This window comes from Amblyomma americanum, chromosome 8 (genome assembly GCF_052857255.1).
Source record: "Amblyomma americanum isolate KBUSLIRL-KWMA chromosome 8, ASM5285725v1, whole genome shotgun sequence".
Taxonomy (NCBI): Eukaryota; Metazoa; Arthropoda; class Arachnida; order Ixodida; family Ixodidae; genus Amblyomma; species Amblyomma americanum.
In genome coordinates this window covers 104,453,284-104,471,383 of record NC_135504.1, presented here as the reverse complement: position 1 = coordinate 104,471,383, position 18,100 = coordinate 104,453,284, and the positions used below count along the sequence as shown (strand labels likewise).

The 18,100-nt window shown below is 44.8% G+C and overlaps 1 long non-coding RNA gene across 1 annotated transcript; it reads left to right on the top strand.

Annotated features, from left to right (window-relative positions):
• The first annotated feature begins 308 nt into the window (after positions 1-308).
• LOC144101387 (uncharacterized) lies at positions 309-16,266 on the top strand. The gene is made up of 3 exons (XR_013307997.1): positions 309-388; positions 1,977-2,075; positions 16,177-16,266. It is a non-coding gene; the product is annotated as an uncharacterized LOC144101387 (long non-coding RNA).
• The last annotated feature ends 1,834 nt before the right edge of the window (positions 16,267-18,100 follow it).

The window sequence follows — 18,100 nt, the reverse complement described above, 5'->3', positions numbered from 1 at the left end:
TACAAGTACATTATTCCCGTGTTACCTTGTTTTTATGATTCTATGTAACAGTGCGTTTTCGCGTATTCATTTATCCCTCTCCACAGCACCGCCGAACCAATACGGAAATGAGTGGCATCATCAAGTTGCTACCTGCGACTTTTACCTTACAATGCCATTAATTTGGTAGTTTGTACATGTCGAAATAGACATGTGATTGATTGTGTGATTGATTAAGTGCTTGTCATATTTCGCCGTTTTTCACCTTCCACTTCACAATTTTCTCTATTTTTGGCCCGCTCATGGACATTGGATCTGAAATTATGTTTCAGAATATTCAACGTTCGGCTGGAATGGAGAAAGCTGCCAGGCAAAGAAAACGAACCTAGGCTCGAGGTCAATCATGAGAGTAAGTTGTGCCCTTCAATTCAATTTTTGTTGCAACCAGTGTAGTAAATGCGGCACTGCTACCATTTGGCGCAACATGAGAGTCAGCAACAGGTTAAGATTTAAACGAAAGCCGGTGCACCGAATACCTTGGCGCTGCAAACACGCATACTGAGCCCATAAGCAGTGCAAGTGACTTTGTTAGCATGGGCTCTTGCTATGTGGTTGGCTCAATGTGGCGGACATCCATGCGAAACGACAATATAAATATTTAAACACATATTATTTGTTGTCAGGAACATTGGAGTAAAACTAAATGCTGAATCCAGAGCGTAAAATAGCACCTGCAGTTTCAGTATGAAGATTGTATTAAATTTTCGTTGCGGGAAGGAACGGCATGATTTCTGGTTGCGATAGATAAATGTTCTTATAAGATCTATTTATCAGCTACTCTACGAGGAACCAAATTGTCTAGTTTTTAGAAGAAGGGTTCCAAACGTTATCCGCAATTCGAGCTGTCGCAATAAAAAGAAAAAATCCCACTTACACAGAAGTTATATGTACTTCCGTATCGTTGAAGCTTATTGGTATGTGATGATTTAGCTATGTAAATCGCTATACAGGCACGTGCTGCTTTGATGGGCTAAGGGCTCTGGAGAGGCAAAATATTGACGGGAATTAGTATTGTCCCTCTAGTGCGAATGAGCGGCTGCAGTTTGCAGTATCCATCAGTGATGCTAGCGAGACTCAGTTCTCTAGAATACCTCACCCGCAAGTCACGCGACCATGTCCTGAAATACACCTACGTTCGGTAAGTCGTTCCATTGGAGAGGAAACGCCTCACGGACGATTGTCTAAAAGTGTACGTCCTGCACATGTTCTTTCATGAACTTGGGCAGTATTCTGAATATGAACTGCCATGTGTTTATGACGTAAGGCCGGCTTTTTGCGGTTTTACATCCACGAACTAGCACTTATATTGACTACAAATCCTGATGAATTCTTTTTCATGTCATTTCAAGCATTCGCTGCAGCCAGTTTTGCCGCATATAACTCAACGACTAAAATGTTTTATTTGTATGCCTGCGGCCATGCTGTTTTCTGTATTTTTCAAGTAAATCATTTACCGCAATATTTGATTCTGAATAACTTGTAACGTTACACACTGATCGTCGCTGTGTTATTGGCTTTTGCTCATTTTGATTGTTGCTCTTAACATCTTGCGTTAATTTCTTGATCTTTCGGACTTTATTTTTTTATACAAATAGAAGCTATCGAAATAAACATTTATTCTTTTTGGCATAAAAATTAGCAGTGGAGCTCTAGTACTAATATATTTTACGTTTCTAAGTCGCATATTTTATCCGTGAAATATTTGGTGCATAAATTAAATCAGAGAGCGCTTCGCTTCCTTCCCTTAATCATTTTGCGTCCTCTACAGAAACACGTATCCCTGAGTGCTACCTGAAAATTGGAGAAGCCTAATTTACAAGATGCTTTCCTGTTTATGTAAATCAGGAAACGTTATTTCTGTTGCATCTATATTCCTCTACGGCGCCTTGTCTGATGTTCATGGTACAAAATTCGAATAAAACTTGTCTTTATTACAGTCGGCGAACCGTTGCCAGAGGATGTACACAGCACCTACGCCATCTTGTATTCGAGCAGTTACTGCATCATCCTGGGATCTGAGTTTCTACCATTAGGGAGTAAGTTTTTTCATTTGGTCGTTTTTTTAAAGAGCACCTTAAATTTCGACAAATTAAATAAAGAAACGGAGAAAGGGCGGTAGATGAGAGGTCATGCAGAGAGCACTAGACTCGCAGATCAGGCTTCGTTCCTTTTCTTTCAGCATCACGCACAGTATCCGGCTTGTTCATCGACAATGGGCGCGGTTGATAAAACGGGGATAACATCACAATTTTCTAAATTAGAGTTATTGGTTGCTATCGAGAGAGCGAGTTATAAAACTGCGCTTGGAAATCGCGACGTTTTTTTTTTTGTGAGGTCTGCAAGAACATTGAAGAAGACGCAGTTTAGAGCCTGTTTGTCTGACTAAATGATGTGTAGCAGGAAATAGAAGTTTCACTCGACTGGAAACACATAGTTGTGGTCCCAAGGTCAAAGCCTGGGAAACCTCTCACAAGCCTACATTCTTTGCGGCCTATATCGCTCACGCCCACAAATTGCAAGACTTGAGAAAAAAAATTTCCACGCGCCTGTCATGATGTCCGGAAAATGGACAAAAGTACCATGCTCGCCAAATTCGATTCTGTGGAAGCCTTGACACAACGTGGTTCGCTATTTGGCTGAAGATGTCATCTACGTGTTGCCTCAAAGCGACCTTGTACGCACTGTGGTGGCTGCAGACGTGGCGAAGACATACCGCAGCGCGCTCTCTGTCAAGATCCTTTAGCAATATTGAACGTATCGGCATTTCCCTACAGGTCATAAAAGCGGTCCATATTCGGCCTGAGCACAGGACGTATTTTGTCCTGGTAAACGGACAACAAATCGGTAATTATAGCTCAAACAGAGTTGTGTTTTTAGCAGCTTTGTATATCGAAGGCAATGTATATGCGTGGAAATTAGGTGAAATACCAGAGGTCCATTTCATTATTTCCCAGACGAAGTCACGATTTGGTCTACTAATAAGCAGCCTGATTTAAAGACTTTTTATCTCCGAGAGGCGTTGATTACAACCAATTGGTGTGTGCATGATGCAGGCCTAGAATTGTGCCACAAAAAATCCAATTTTTCAAGTAAGAATGAAAGAACGTAATTGGCAACTAAATGAGCCACCCAATGACCGCAAATAAAAAAAACAAGAGATAGACGAGTTGAGCGTCCTTTGCCTTGTATTCATGAGTCTAGCAATAGCTCCAAACGATGTAAAAAGCAGCAGCGACTTCCTTGAAATTGAACAAACGAATTTCGTTTATGAGAGTAGGATGCCTATCGGAGATCACACCACGTCTTGTACAACTGGTGCTTTAGCCCAGGGTAATCTACCAGGCCATGTTCCTAAGACTGACGAGGGGACAATGCGTAGGCTTGGAAACAATAAATGGGAACGCATTGCGCACTATCACGGCCTCACGAGAACTTACCCCATCCTGATTATCCGGAAATCTGCACAGCTGAACGCACTGACATTTTCAATTGATCAGCGAGAGGGTACAAGCAATATCAAGCGAAAGTACGTTATGCCCGTGGCATCTTTGACCAATGCGGTGGCAGTGCAATTACCTACAATTGCTGACCTCCGTACACTGCAATTCACGACTATTACGACGAACAAAGGGACTAAACTTCACCTTAAAGAGAAGCTGAAAACTCGACCTCTCGTCGATGTTTTCCGCGGAACGTTTATTGTATGTACGGACATGTAGTATATATAAAAGGGCGGCAGAACAGCAGCAACTAGCCTGACATACAGAGAGCTAAGAGTGCATCATGAATACATGTCGGACCACACGGACCCGATGTGTTGGAACATTATGCAATCCACGATGCTATGAAGGCCATAAATTGTGTGACAAAACCCAATATCTAGACAGACTACTTAGTCACCTTAAACAACTAAAACGAGCGAAAAAGACGCTGTGTGTAACTCATGAGATCCATGCACTGAATAAGAAGAAAAAGATGCGCATCCAGATTCACTGGACACAAGATGGTGATGAGAACGCTGAGCAGAGAAAAGCAGACAAACTTACACACTAGGTTCAGAACACTGATGCATCCCCCACCAGGGTCCCACTCGACACCCGCTCCGCTCTCCCTATCTTAGCATCCTCTTTAAGTACATGTGCCGTCAATCACCAGCGCACTTCCTCCTTCCCTCATAACTCACGGAAATTGGAGGAGGTATCCCTTAAAAGGGTAAAGGCTGGTGCGTTCCTTACCGCTCGGTCACCTGCCAATTGGGTTTTTAAGAAGTCAGAAGGCCCACCACCTGCCTGAGGTGTTCCACACTGGCTGCAGAGGTGGATGTTCGCCATATGGTGAGGACTTGTGCAGGGAGAAGGACTTCAAGGAGACCAGTTTTACAGGAAGTGCGACTACCAGCAAGAGGAGAGGAGGATTTTTCCAAGTGTCTGAAAGAAAAAAATAAGAGCAAAATTCTTCTCCTCTTCCTGCACGAAATGATTTCATACTATTTCTTTTAGCAGACAGGAAACCAAATTTATGCCTTTTGTGACAAGTATGCGAGATATAATTAAAACACCACTATCATCGGCCACGTGCGCCTAATGGTCATTGAGGGGCCGTCTTGGAGATTAGGAACTTAGATATCTTGAGCAAATTAAATCAACGACCTTATTCGTTGACATTCACAGACTCGGCGATAGCAGGTGCACTGATCTGGCCTGTTGGCTACTATACTTCGGGTGATTTGCGAAGCATCTCCTCGCCGTTTATAACCAAAGAGTTCTTGTCTACGTTACTCTCAACGTGGCATATCCTAGCGCTGCCGGCTGATTCCACACCTTTCGTATCGTCTGTGCAGCAGCCATAAGTACGACAACAATGACTACTGCGTCACAAACGCTGCGACGGATGGTAAATATGTGCACTTTCAAGCAGTGTTTTCCGTCCTTGTTCTCTGCGCATTTTCGCTTTATAAAAGTTCAAACAACCTCAACAATGTCTTGATCATCGCCCTCATATACGGGAGGCCTGCTGTTTGATCCCCACTGTGCCGGGGTTTCATAAATTGTCTTAAGTAAGCGCTTAAGTTTTCTCGTGTGGCGCTAGAAATTTTTTGGGTGAAATGCTTAGAAAAAAAGGTCTGACACCACCTTGGAATGAAAAAAATACCTTGTACCTTTGGCTTACGCTGACCTCGAGCCAATAAAATAAATCGTTATCATGACCACAAGAGTTAGAACGCCAATATCACAATAGTGGCGCGTCGTGCAAATGTTGAGAAGAGGTCGTCAACGAATGGAAGGTTTCGTATCGCAAATTTGCAAAGCTTCTGATAATTATTTTTTTTCTGGTGTCCCAGGAGTAGGTTCAACTCAACATCATCACTTAAACACAGATACTTGATAGCGAATCAAATCTAACTGCAAAATATTATATTGGAAAGTGGGCAAACTTAAGTTGTTTTCGCTTTGGTAGACTCTTTCAGGAATATACGAGGGTGAGTCCCAGAGAAATGCAAAACACTGTTCTTCTCTAATAACGGAGTAATTACTCATTACCAGCCGTCATAAGCGCATGCATGTGCCTACTAAGGAAAGCTATGAAGCATGCACAGAAACTTCATAGATAAAAGAAGGAATCTTGCTGGTCAGGGATTCGAGCATGGGACCATAGCCTCACTGAGCATTCGCGCTATCAACTGAGCTCACCAGGAAGGCTAGCATATGATTTTGCGACAGTGAATTGATCAACAACTTTTACTTTCAATGATGTTGGGTTATTCTTTGCAAGAATCCCCTAACTTCGACTAAATTTGAAATAAGTTTAGTAATTAATTATCCACAATCACTCGTCGCCTTACATGACGGCTGTAAATAAAGGAATTTCTGATGGCCCTCCAGGTGGATTCCAACCAACGTAAACGCAAACGACGCATCTTTGTTTTTTGAAGCATATGCTAACTGAGGAAATTTCGTACTCATTCGCGATGTATATCGTAACCCATATACAACTTTTCAAAAAGTGTCTGGAATTGAAATAACTGCTTTTGTCGCCATCACAGTCACGCTGGTGGATGATCTCATGAAATTTTTGATCGCTGTGAACTGGCAGAATGAACTAAACCATGACAATCGTTTAGCACTTTGGCGTTCATTTCTAATTTGTAAATAGGAGATGGGCATCAAAGGTTCCGATCGCAAATTTACGTTTCAAAAAAGCTTATTGAAATCTGCACTTCGACGCAAGGAATCTCGGCTTCCCGACCACATGAAATGCTGAGCGGAGGCTGAGTGTTTTCTGCTAAGTGTGATCTAAGTGTGACAAAATAGGCAGCCTCCGAAGAAACCTACCACTGGACTATGCGATGGCCACGCTCAGCGGCAACCTTTCGCGCATGCACTATGGTATCCTTCAGCCAGTGGTGGCGACACACTGTCGTGGTCTGACCGCGACCGGCTTCCCCTTGGATAGTACAAACGATGGGATCATCCGAGCCGACACTTGCCCTCCACAACTAGAGCGAAGAGGCGGGTGATAAATGGTGCTGCTGCTGCTGCTGCTAATGTTTACGTGCTCTAAATGACGCAGAACGTACCAGCTCATATCTCCTAAGTCGAGCAAAACTCTCTGTAGCTTGCCTTCTGTGCCTAAACTCATTGTGTCTCAAGTCTACCACCTTACTTCTCAAAAAGTGGTCAGCAACAATCCATTTTGTTAGCTTCGTAAGCTTCCTCTTCGTAAAGATATAAGAATGCACCGCGCAACTTTTCCTCTGAGCCTCAAAAAACGCAGCGGGCAAGGGCATGTGAGTCACTTCGCGGAGGCCTGGCGCACAAGCTGCTGCTGTGAATACGCCGCACATAACGTGTCTCTCTGGTTCCCCTCCATACAATGCATTTTGCTGTAATATTGTGGTCGCATTCTTAAAACCGCATAGCCACATAGCCGAACGCTTTTTTTGTCATCAGCATCATCAGTCACGCGCACCTACTCCAGTAAAAATACCTCTCCCATGTTTTGCCAGTTTACCCTGTCCTTGGCAGCTGCGGCACTCGTATCCCTGCAAACTTCTTCAGGTGTGTTGAGACGCTGCTTTGTAAAAACTCTCTCGGTTTAAATTCTTTAGAAGCATTCTGCGGCCTGTGATACGTACGCGCGGCGCTAAATCACAACGAAAGTTGCGCGACACACGTGCTGCCGGGGGTGGCCGCCTGATATGGGAAAAATTGCCATTGGTTTAACTTGGCTAACCCTTGAAATCAGCGAAAAGCTTGTGCACACATGGTTACTCGCCACGTGGCTTCACGTCACCCCATGGGATGTTCTTAAGGTCAGAGGTGAACCCATCGGTTACCCAATGTCAAAGGTCAGAGGTCATGGGTTAGGGTACTTCGCTACTGATCCGGAGTTCCTGGGTTAGAATCCGACCGCGGCGGCTGCGTTTTTATGGAAGCAAAACGCTAAGGCGCCCGTGTGCTGGGCGGTGTCGGTGCACGTTTAAGATCCCCAGGTGGTCGAAATTTTCCGGAGTCGTCCACTACGGCACCTATTTCTTCCTTTCCTTTTTCACTGTCTCCTTTATTCCTTTCTTTACGGCGCGGTTCAGGTGTCCAACGATACATGATGACAGATACTGCGTCATTTCCTTTCCCCAAAAAGCAATTATTATTAATAATATTATCATTATTTTCGAGCATCTGAGAGTGAATTTCTTTATCTTCAACAAAATATATTACTTTGCGCAATCGTGGCTACAAAGTGATTCATTCGTCCTTTTTCTTCGCCACGTCGACCAGAAAATTTAGTGCACCTCGACGTGATCTCTTCGTGTCCGGTACTCTAAAAAATTCAATGCCCTGAAGTTTTTGATGAGAAACTCTGGCTTTTGTTTCGGTCTTCAGGTTGGTCTTGTTCGTAAAACATTTTTTAACCACTGGGGCTTCCCCTGTTTCTCTTCTGCCAAGGGAAGTTTTCATGGACAGAATTATTTTCAGATTGTTTAGTGGCGTTTGTCTCAAACATCTTTTTTTGGATGTTTTGGGCACCATTTTATAAGGAACAATAAGCAACAATGAAGCAAAAGTTTTCACAGGTGTTAATTATACGCATTTATATACCTAAAACTATAATCAATAGCCTAGGTGCATTTGTACTCCTCTGGAAGAAACCCCCGTTCATATGTGCCAATTATATTCCATCGACAAAGATAAAAGCATTAAAGGCCTAGGTGTTCTTGGAAGGACATAACTTTAGTTCCCTTTAAGTATAGCATTGGTTCATACTTGCGCAAAAAATTCCAACAACCTGCAGATATTAAATTTTAGGAAAAACGTACATTAATAGAAAAAAACAAGAATAAAAATATTAAACTAAATCCAAAACAAGCTTTGAGCTCAACGCCAGCTCCGTCTATCATTAAGACACCACAGCGCTGTGGTGTCTTGTCTTTCTTCGTCCTTGTCTCTGTTCGCGCTGTATCGCATAATAAATTTCAACTGCTGTTTACTTGCCATGTTGCTGTGCATTGCTTTAGTATTCTGTATGTTAAATTTAAAACTCCCCGTTCTGCTCTGCCTGTCAAATTCATTGATCATGTTTGCAGTTTTTCTGCCCTGTGTCTTAGCCTGGCATTGTCATTACCTAATCGCAGGTTACTTTGGTATTCATTTTTTCCCCAACTGTTCTGAATCTAGACGTCAGAATAACTCTAGTAAACACACAGTGAATATGATTGGCGAGGTCGCGTCTCCCTGCCTGAGACCCTGCCGTTTTGGAATTTTACTGCTGACTTTATGGAGTTCTATAGTATTTGCGCAGTGGTTGCACATATCTTCGTATATTTTCACATATCACTCTTCTACACCCTGATTCCGCAATGCCTGCATGACTGCTGAGTCAAATGCATTTTTGAATCAATGAAACCTATAGAGCATATAGTGGTTTGTTATGTTCTGCGCATTTCTCTGTCACCTTATTTATAGTGTGGGTTTGTCTCATTGTCGAGTATCCGTTACGAAAGCTTGCCTGATTCTTTGATTTACTGAAGTCTAAGGTTGCTTTGTGATTTTTAGTGATTACCTTAGAAAATACATTGTAGGCAATGGACAGTAAGCTGACCAGCTGGTACATTTTCAGTTTCTTTATGTCTCCTTACTTATCAATTAGGATAATATCAGTATTCTTCAAAAGGCCTTGTACGCTTGAGGGCATAAGGCCTTGCTTTAACAGGATGGTTGGTTTTTCTAACAAAATCTACCCTCTGTCCTTTAACAGATCTGCTGTGACCTGATCCTCACCAGCTGTTTTCCGCCTTTGCATTGCTCCAAAGGCTTTCTATACTACTTCTTCTTTTAATGGGGGGATGCTCCACTGCTGTGCGCTACTGCATATCTCATTAACGTCTGATTACATTGCCTATTGTATAGATTTGTCAAGAATTTTTGAGCTACGTTAACTATCTTATCAATATTGTTAATCACATTGCCCTCGTTGCCTCTAACGCATAGATATCGGTTTTATCTATACCTATTTTCCTCTCCACCGATTTTAGGCTATTTATTTCTTTTCAGCATGCTCGATTCTCTCCATAATAAAGTTCCTTATGTCGGCTGTGAAGCTTGCCGGCACATCATTACGAATTTCTTTTCTCACTCGAACAACATCTAGGATCAGGACTCCCAAACAGATTTACTCGGCTCCTGGAAACACTTTATTACAGACATTGCCGGAACACTACGTTTACAAGCGGCTTGCGATACAGTTTCAGTCAAAAGAAGAGTCCGCTTTGTGACAACTGCAGCTCGATCGAATCTGTGGAACACATTCTTTTTGAGTGTGTTTCATATGCTGATGAGTGTGCGTACTATGAACTGTAAATTGGAAAGCAGCTCCTCACTGCCGCTAACAATAGACAGTGTTTTAGATTCCTTAGCCTGCTTTGGCAACAGAGACTTCGATGAGATTCTTGTTTGCTTATTTAAAGGAAACTGGACGTCTTGACAAGCTTGAATTTCATCTACCACGCTGCATTCATGCACTCTCCTTGCAGAACTTTGTTAGCCAATTTCTCAGAATATGTACTTTGTCATTTCATACATTACATCATTTCTCGCCGATGCCCCATAGTAGGCATTCAATGGCGGCATTTTATGTTCTTCCATTTTTTTTCTTCAATTTAACCTTTCCCGCACGGCTCTTTTTTTCATCTTTACCTCTAAAATCTCCTTCCCCACGCAGATTAACGTGCTAGCGGTTTTTAAGCGTCGGCTAAATTCTCTGCTTTTTTATTAAAGGGTTTCTCTATCTCTCTTCTTATGTCGGCTACCTTGCGCTTATCTATTAAATTTTATAGATCTTCCAGTTCTTTTCTGTTCATAGGAGACGCCTTCTTGCTTTGATGTTTCTTATTCACATCGTTTGTCTTCTGAGACAGCTTGGCGCTGTCTTGCCAAGCCGTCCTGCCGCCCGCTTTTCCTGCGCACTACGTAATAAAAGCTGTGAGATAATCGTTCTCTTTTGATAATTAAGATCGTCTTCCTCAGTTATAGCCGAATATCTTTTCAGCAGCGATATTCTGAATAATTTTCTTTCCGTCTTGCCGCTGTCTTGTTAATAGACTTCCTCTTCACTAGTTTCTTTCGTTCCCTATTCAAGTCTATGCTGATATGATGCTGAATGATTCTGTGGTCGCTACTACGCACCTTTCCGAGGACCTCATATCCTGCACTATCCCAGAGTGGGCATATTATATTTACTTGAAGGCAAAGGTATTCAATGACGCCAAGGGTTGGAGAGCCGCACGGCTCACAAAATATCACAAGAGCTTACCACGGGTTCGTCGCGCGTATTCGACTGGTTCGAGTAGTAAGGCTTGAGGCGGGAAACGTGGACGATGTCGGTGCGAGGTGGAGCGGGTGGGGAGGACTGTGCTTGCTGCGGCGTGACCTTGTACGCCACCGCGGTCACATCATGTACGACACTGCAAAAGCCTGCAGCGGGGTAGGATTTTTCACTCAGGCCCACAAGGCGGGTTAGGACCCAGATCAAGAGGAGGGAGTCTGGACTGTAGGTGACTTCGTGATGGCGACAGTCATTACGGCGCTTCTGCGACCTTGGAACGCAGACAACCTTTCGTGAGTTCCAGTAAGAGTGGCGTCAGCGCAGGAGATGGCGTCACGAGCATACGCAGTCGTGGAGCCGGTAGCGGGCAGTACACTGTCAAAGGGTAACAGAAGATCATGGCCAAACAAAAGATAAAATGCATAGTAGCCAGCTGTATCGTGACGTGTGAAATTATATGTGAAGGTCTCAAATGTGAAACAAATATCCCAGTCATAGTGATGCTCAGACACCTATGTACATGAAAATCATGTCGTTCAAGTGACGGTTCAGGCATTTGGTGGGGCCGTTTGTATGTGGGTGAGAGGTGGTGCCGGAATTATGACGCACGGAGCACGAGCTGAGGAGTTCGGCGACCACTTGGAATAGACAGCAGCTACCGCGATCTGTGAGCTTGTGACGGGGTGCACCGCGATGGAGGACGACGTCCTGCAGGAGGAATCCAGCGGCAGTAGTGGTGCAGCTGTTTGGAATCCCTCGTGGGAAGACATAGCGCATCGGGGAGTCCGCCGAGACTGTTATTCTTTTGTTTCCTATAGCAGACACCGGAAAAGGGCAGGCCAGGTCGAGGTCGACAAGAGAAAACGGATCTATTGGGATGGCAAACGGCTTAACGCGGCCGCTTGCGACCTCTTCCAGCGCCGAAAGAAGCCCTGGCTTCTTTCATTGCTGGAAGAGCTCGGAAGCGGCTACATGGCGCCGCACAAAGCGGTAGAAACCTTGGCAACAGGAGCGGGGCCGCACGCTGTGTGCGAGCGGGATAAGCCAAGATTACCTGCCTTGGGAGCATCATGGTTCTGTTCAAGGACGCCGGAACTCCGGTTTTCAGTAATCATGAGCAGAAGCTCAGCGCCATCAGGCCGCGTATTGCGCTGGTATAGGAACTTCTCGTGGAGCATGAATGTGGCGAGAGAAGCACCAGAGCTGTTGGCTGTGAGGCGGTCGATAAGATTGCATAGCGAGAAATCAAAGCGCTGTTCTTCATGAACGTTGCGAAAGTCTGAATGGACAAAACGCAGACGTCAGTATAACTTCCGCTTGACGAAGGCTGATCGACAGGGCAAAGGAACCGCATCTTCTTGCAAGCGCCCTGTGTTATGGACGACTGAAAATGTGTATTCTTGAAGGCGAAGAGCCGAGCGCCCGAGCCGGCCAGTAGGGTCTTTGAGTGAAGATAGCCAGCACAAGGCGTCATGATCCGTTATAACATTGAAGGGGTGGCCCAACAAGTACGTAAGAAATTTGGCAGCTGCCTAAACGAGGATGAGGCAATCCGCTCGTTTATAGAGTAGTCATCCTCTTACTGGGAAAGGAGCCAGCTGCCTTACGGAATCAGGCGAATCTGATCGTGTTGCTGCTCAGCTAGTATGGCATCAATGCCATAACGACTAGCGTCGGCCCCATGTTCCGTGTGTGCTGAAGGATCGAAAAGAGCCAAGACAGGCGGATCGGTTAGGGCACCGGTAATTGTTCTGAAGGTGGCAGTTTGGTCGGGCGCCCACGAGAAAGGAATTTCCTTTTTGAGAATCTTTGTAAGAAAACGGGCAATTGCCGCAAAGTTCTCGATGAACCGTATGAAATATGAGCAGAGCCTGAGAATACTGCACACATAACTAGAGAAACGCAAAGTAGGGAGGAAACTCACGGTGCGAATTTTATCGAGGTCGGTTTGAACCCCGGCAGAATCAACCAAGTGGCCGAGGACTGGCGCGGCCGAAAACGCAAGGATTGTTGAAAGGCAGTTCAGGTAGTTTCGGTATGTACACGAAACACGTACACAGGAGCGAGTCCTTTATGCGCCAATAGGTGACCCGGGCATTGCAGATCCCGAAAGGCATGACTAAATTGATGCAGGCCGCCTGGGGTGAGAAAGGCGGTTTTCTCACGGACCCGTTCGTTGACAGCTATCTGCCAGTCTACATAACGGAGACCTATGCAGGAAAAGTAGCTGGCGCTGTGCAAGCATCGAGAGCGTCGTCAATGCAGAGAAACAGCTAGACGTCTTTCTTTACGATGGTATTCAAATGGCTGTAATTGATTGAGAACGTCCAAGTTTGATATTTATTTTTCGACAAGAACGGCAGGCGACGCCCATGGACTAATCGAAGGCAGGACAATCTTCCGCTATATTATCTTGTCCAACTCCATGTGGATAATATGGCGCTGAGAAAGAGAGAAAGAGAGAGACCCTACAAGGCCGTCTGAGAATCTATGAATACCGCGGGCATCTCGTGGGTCAATCCGAAGGGCGACAACAGAGACTTGACCCTAGGGATGGTCACTAAATGTTGAAAATATTGCTGTATAAAGACAAGAGCTTATAAAGTGGTGTAAAGTCCTCAGGGCAGAGATCGTCTGCAATCATCCTGAAAATAGGATCCTCACAGAAGGGTGGTGATGCAAGAGCGTTGGAAATGTCAGGCGGTGGGGCAGGAGCTCGGGTAGAAACTCTGCAATCGGTAAGCGGGGACAGGTCATCAAGTGAAATGCCGGCGGGTAAAACATTAGTATACAGGCTGAAGCTGTGGACAGAGAGATATGTGCACTCACGGGTGATATGGAGAATACCAGTTGCTGGGCAATGCCGTCTGTCGCGCTGTTATGGATAGGTGACATAGACCATGGTGTTGGGAAAGATAACGTTACGCTGCAGAGCCACGGCGGTGACAAGGCGAGCGACGTAGCGTCCTTCTGGGACAGGTATAAAAGGTGACACAGGAATGTAGACGGCAGCTTGAGGAAACAGACAAACAAACTCCGTTAAGTGAAGTTGAGGGAAGCCGGTGAAGTGGTCTGAGCAGAGACGGATTGAATAGGATAAGGCCAGAGGAACAGTCAACAAATGCTGATTGGGCCGCTAAAAAGTCAAGGCCAAGGATCGCGCCCCGAGCGCAGCCGGGCAGGACGGTTAAGAGAAATGGAACATGATTACCGGAAACGCTGGCTAGCGCAGTGCACATTGAATTCACGGCAGCAGTGCTGCCTTTCTTTAGTCGGTGGTGCAGAAAGGAGCTCATGACAGACAGCTGGGTACCGGTATCAATGATGGCAGTGACCGCAGACGCCATCCACAAGAACATTCAAGAGAGTACTCTGAGCAGCGATGAACAAAACAGGATTTTCAGGCAGGGTCAATGATGCAGCGTTACCTCGGGGGGCTAGCTGCATCACCTAGTTTTCTGGGAAGTGGCGGGAGTTGAACAGGAATGAGTTGTGGTGGGCGAGAACAGCTTGGGATCGGCGACCTTGTGGGGGTGGTGGGTGGCTGGACCCACAAGCTGGCGGTGTGGCCTCGTCATGGAGGGGACCTTGACGTGACGCAACGGGGAGGCAACGGAAACGAAGGGGAAGTAATGGAAGATGTGTCCGACACGCAAGGATATAAAGCAGATAAGGCGATCATCGGGGGTGCGCCATTCATCATAGTTGCAGTACTGCTGCCGAGGCGAGAAGTTGTAGTAGTAGTGGAAGCCGCGATTATTGGATGGTTTATTGTTTATTGGGGTTTATTAGGATCATTGGGGGTTATTGGAGGTTATTGGGATCATTGGGACCCCGAAAAGGTCTACCGCCTGGTGTTCTTTAACGTACACTGACATCGCACTGTACACGAGCCTTTAGAGTTTGGCCTGCATCTAAATTCAACCGCTGCGGCCGGGATTTAACGGCGGCGGCATGCGATCGCTGAGAGATTCGGGCTGGAATTAACGTTGTCCACGATACAAGCACAATGTTCGCAACCTCACGGTTGGGAAGGTATTCAGAGAGGCCGAGGGCCGAAGGCTTGAGACAGCCGAACTGCCCACAAAAATATCAGAAGAGCGCACAACGGTGTCGTCGTCGTTTTCAAAAACACTTCACCTTCCTCCAAACGTATGTATGAATATGAAGTGTATTTCATTTGTGTATCACTATTGCAGCTCTTCCACATTCTCTTACTGCCGTCTCGTTTGTGGATGAAGGTATTCATCAACCGCAAATTATTTCTCTGCGAACTCTACTCCTTCCGACCGCTATTCCTACAACCTATCCCATAGTAGCCTACCATCTGGTGTGCTCCTGCTTCTTGCCTACAGCAGTAGCAAATCGCGCAAAAAAGACGCGGAAGACACAGTTGTAGACTCTTCCACATCTGAGTCGTCCGTGTCTTTTTTGCTCTGTTTTGAAAATTTATTCCCCGCCTCTCATTGAAACCGCTGGTTAGTACAGTGTAATTTGATTTTATTTTGTTTCTTGCCGATTACCAGTGTTCACAGAACGCGTCCGCCCTTAGTACTGTATACGCCCATCTGTCCTCCAGCCCTCACTATGCCCTATGACATCCATTTTAATACCCCTAGTTCATCGAATAGCACTGCTCGGCTAACCTCAATGGATAAGGTTGTAGTGTTAAATGTTCCCAGGTTCACGTTTTAATGATTACGTGTCCGGAGCCAAGATCCCATGCACCCTTCTCTGCATCAAAGGTGTGCCCGCCACCTTGGTCAGTTGCTCCGCAAAAGCTGGAGAGTGAGGACCGAGAGTTACTCGGTTTGTTTTTGAAAGGTTGCGGCTGAATATTACGGCACAGTGCCCAAATCCTGCTCTGCTAAGGGAACGTGTTGTCTGTTGTGGTCACCAAGATAAGGCTGCACCTCAGTCCTGGTTACGCATTTCCTGCAACGGGCGGAGGAATTTTTTAAGCGCGGTGGAGAATAGCATGGCACCCGGATCCGAAACGCTTCCCTGTTGCACGCAAGCCTGATGCTCTAGCTTTACACCATCACTGCATTTTGTTAGTAAGCCGTCGGAAAAAATGCGAAATAAAGTGAATGAGGATGTGAAAGACAAAGTCGTGGTGATGTTTTCTAAACTCGAACTGGTATTCCCTTCAAAAATCCCGAATAGGGGTTAAATATAAACATCAAACACGGAGGAAAATGCTCTATTGAGACAATTAATTGAAAGGGTAGCTTTGGCAGAAAAATACCCGTGAAGCAATATTTATGTGGAATACGAAGAACACTGATTTTTACGACACTTACTTTTTATTTTCAGAGAAAACAAAGTGCACATGCTGGACAAAACTACACAACATAGGAAACCTTCACGAGGCATGCGAGTGTATATTCGAGGCTTTTTGCGAAGGACCTCGGATTGCCGTGAAAGAAGCAATGGAATGTTGGATATGACAGCGAAAATAAAGTGCCTACTGCAGCTCTTGTCTTGTACAAGCCAGCTTGTATGTCCTCTTAGCTTTTGATTTTTTACAATGCCAAGAGGTTATTGCCGATATTACATTGCGACTCGTAAGAACAAGTTAGAAGTAGGGCCGTTGTCGGCAGCTGTTTACCTTTTACACTGACTAGTCAACGTGGACATAAAAAAAAAATCATCTCTCAGAGGCGGCAGTTGTTCAATAAGGCCGAAACTGTCCCTTTATTCCACAGAGAACAGGTTGTTTGATACAGCAACACATCTACAACAAACTCACCTTCTGTCGAAAGATTTTTAGCACCTTACTGGTGCCAGCCTACTACGGCCCTTTCCTGCGTCGACGCACGGTAACAACTAGATTACGAAGGCTACGAGTGTCTATATCATACTACTAAGGATGAGTCTTTAAAGTTCGATCTTTGAGCGAGTCTCTTCACCCACAAGTACTGCTGGCACCAAAGAAAAGGACACTTGAGTTGTAGGTTTGATTGCTAACGGGACAACCACGGGTGTACAAATCCGGTGCACAAGTACATAGGGCCTGATTGGAGAAGGCTCGAACTATCGCACACTCGAAGAAGGAAGTAGTGTTGGATATGGCAAGAAAACCAGGAGCGATATCGTTGAGAGATATGTATAACACAATAAACAGAAAAAGATTACGGCTGCCAGAGATTGTCACGCATACAGTGCACAACAAAAATATTGCAAGCCAAGGAGCCGCATGTACACACACACATATATTGACACAGTGCATTCCGCATTTTCGCTTAGCGCTGACCTGAAGCACGCGCCGTCTCGAAGAAGAGGAAGCGGAGGTGTCAGCGATCTTGATCTACTCTATACCTTGGCCAGTCCCCCCCACGTGGGTATGTGCCATATTTATTTATTTTATTTATTTATTTATTTATTTATACATACTGCAGCGCAATTATATGCGCTATGGCAGGAGTGGGAAAACACACAAAAATGCAAGGAAACAAAATGCAGCAAAATGTACAAAGTGAGCACTACAAAAAGTTAAAATCACAAATGAAATATCAGACAAGAAAGGAACTGTTAACGACAGGGTAAGAATACACAGCTATTATGCGTCTTCAACGGCAGTTACAAAGTTTTGAAATGGACAAGAACGAATGTACCCGGGTAGAGAATTCCAGGCTTCTATTGAACGGGGAAAAAAACTGAATTTGAACAAATTAGCATGCGCAAAATACGGTATCAAATTAAGCTCGTGATGACATCTTGTAGATGATAACGGTGCAAAGTTAATGTAGTGGTTAGCTGACAGCCTTACTGAGGAATTGACGACACAATGTAAGAGTTTTAATGATTCAGTGTGGCGACGGGCAGACAGCGTGGTTAAATTCAATGAGAGAAGTGTAGAAGAGGGTGAGAAATCGCGATCATAACGATGACATATAAAACGCACAGCTTTCTTCTGGACTGCTTCTAACATGTTAATTTCGAATTGCTTGTACGGGTTCCACACTACAGCTGCGTAATCAAGAACAGGGCGGATTACAGATTTACACAACAGTAGCTTTGTGTCTTTTGGTGAATTGGGTAGCGTGCGTCGTAGATAACCTAGTTTTTTTAGTGCTTTATTACATACGTAATCAATGTGTTTAGACCAAGACATTTTATGCGTGAATATGACACCAAGATATTTGTACTGCGAGACCCTATCCACCACACGGCCATTGAAAGAGTAACTAAAATGGGAAACGGAAGATTTGTTACAAAAAGACATGAGGACGGTTTT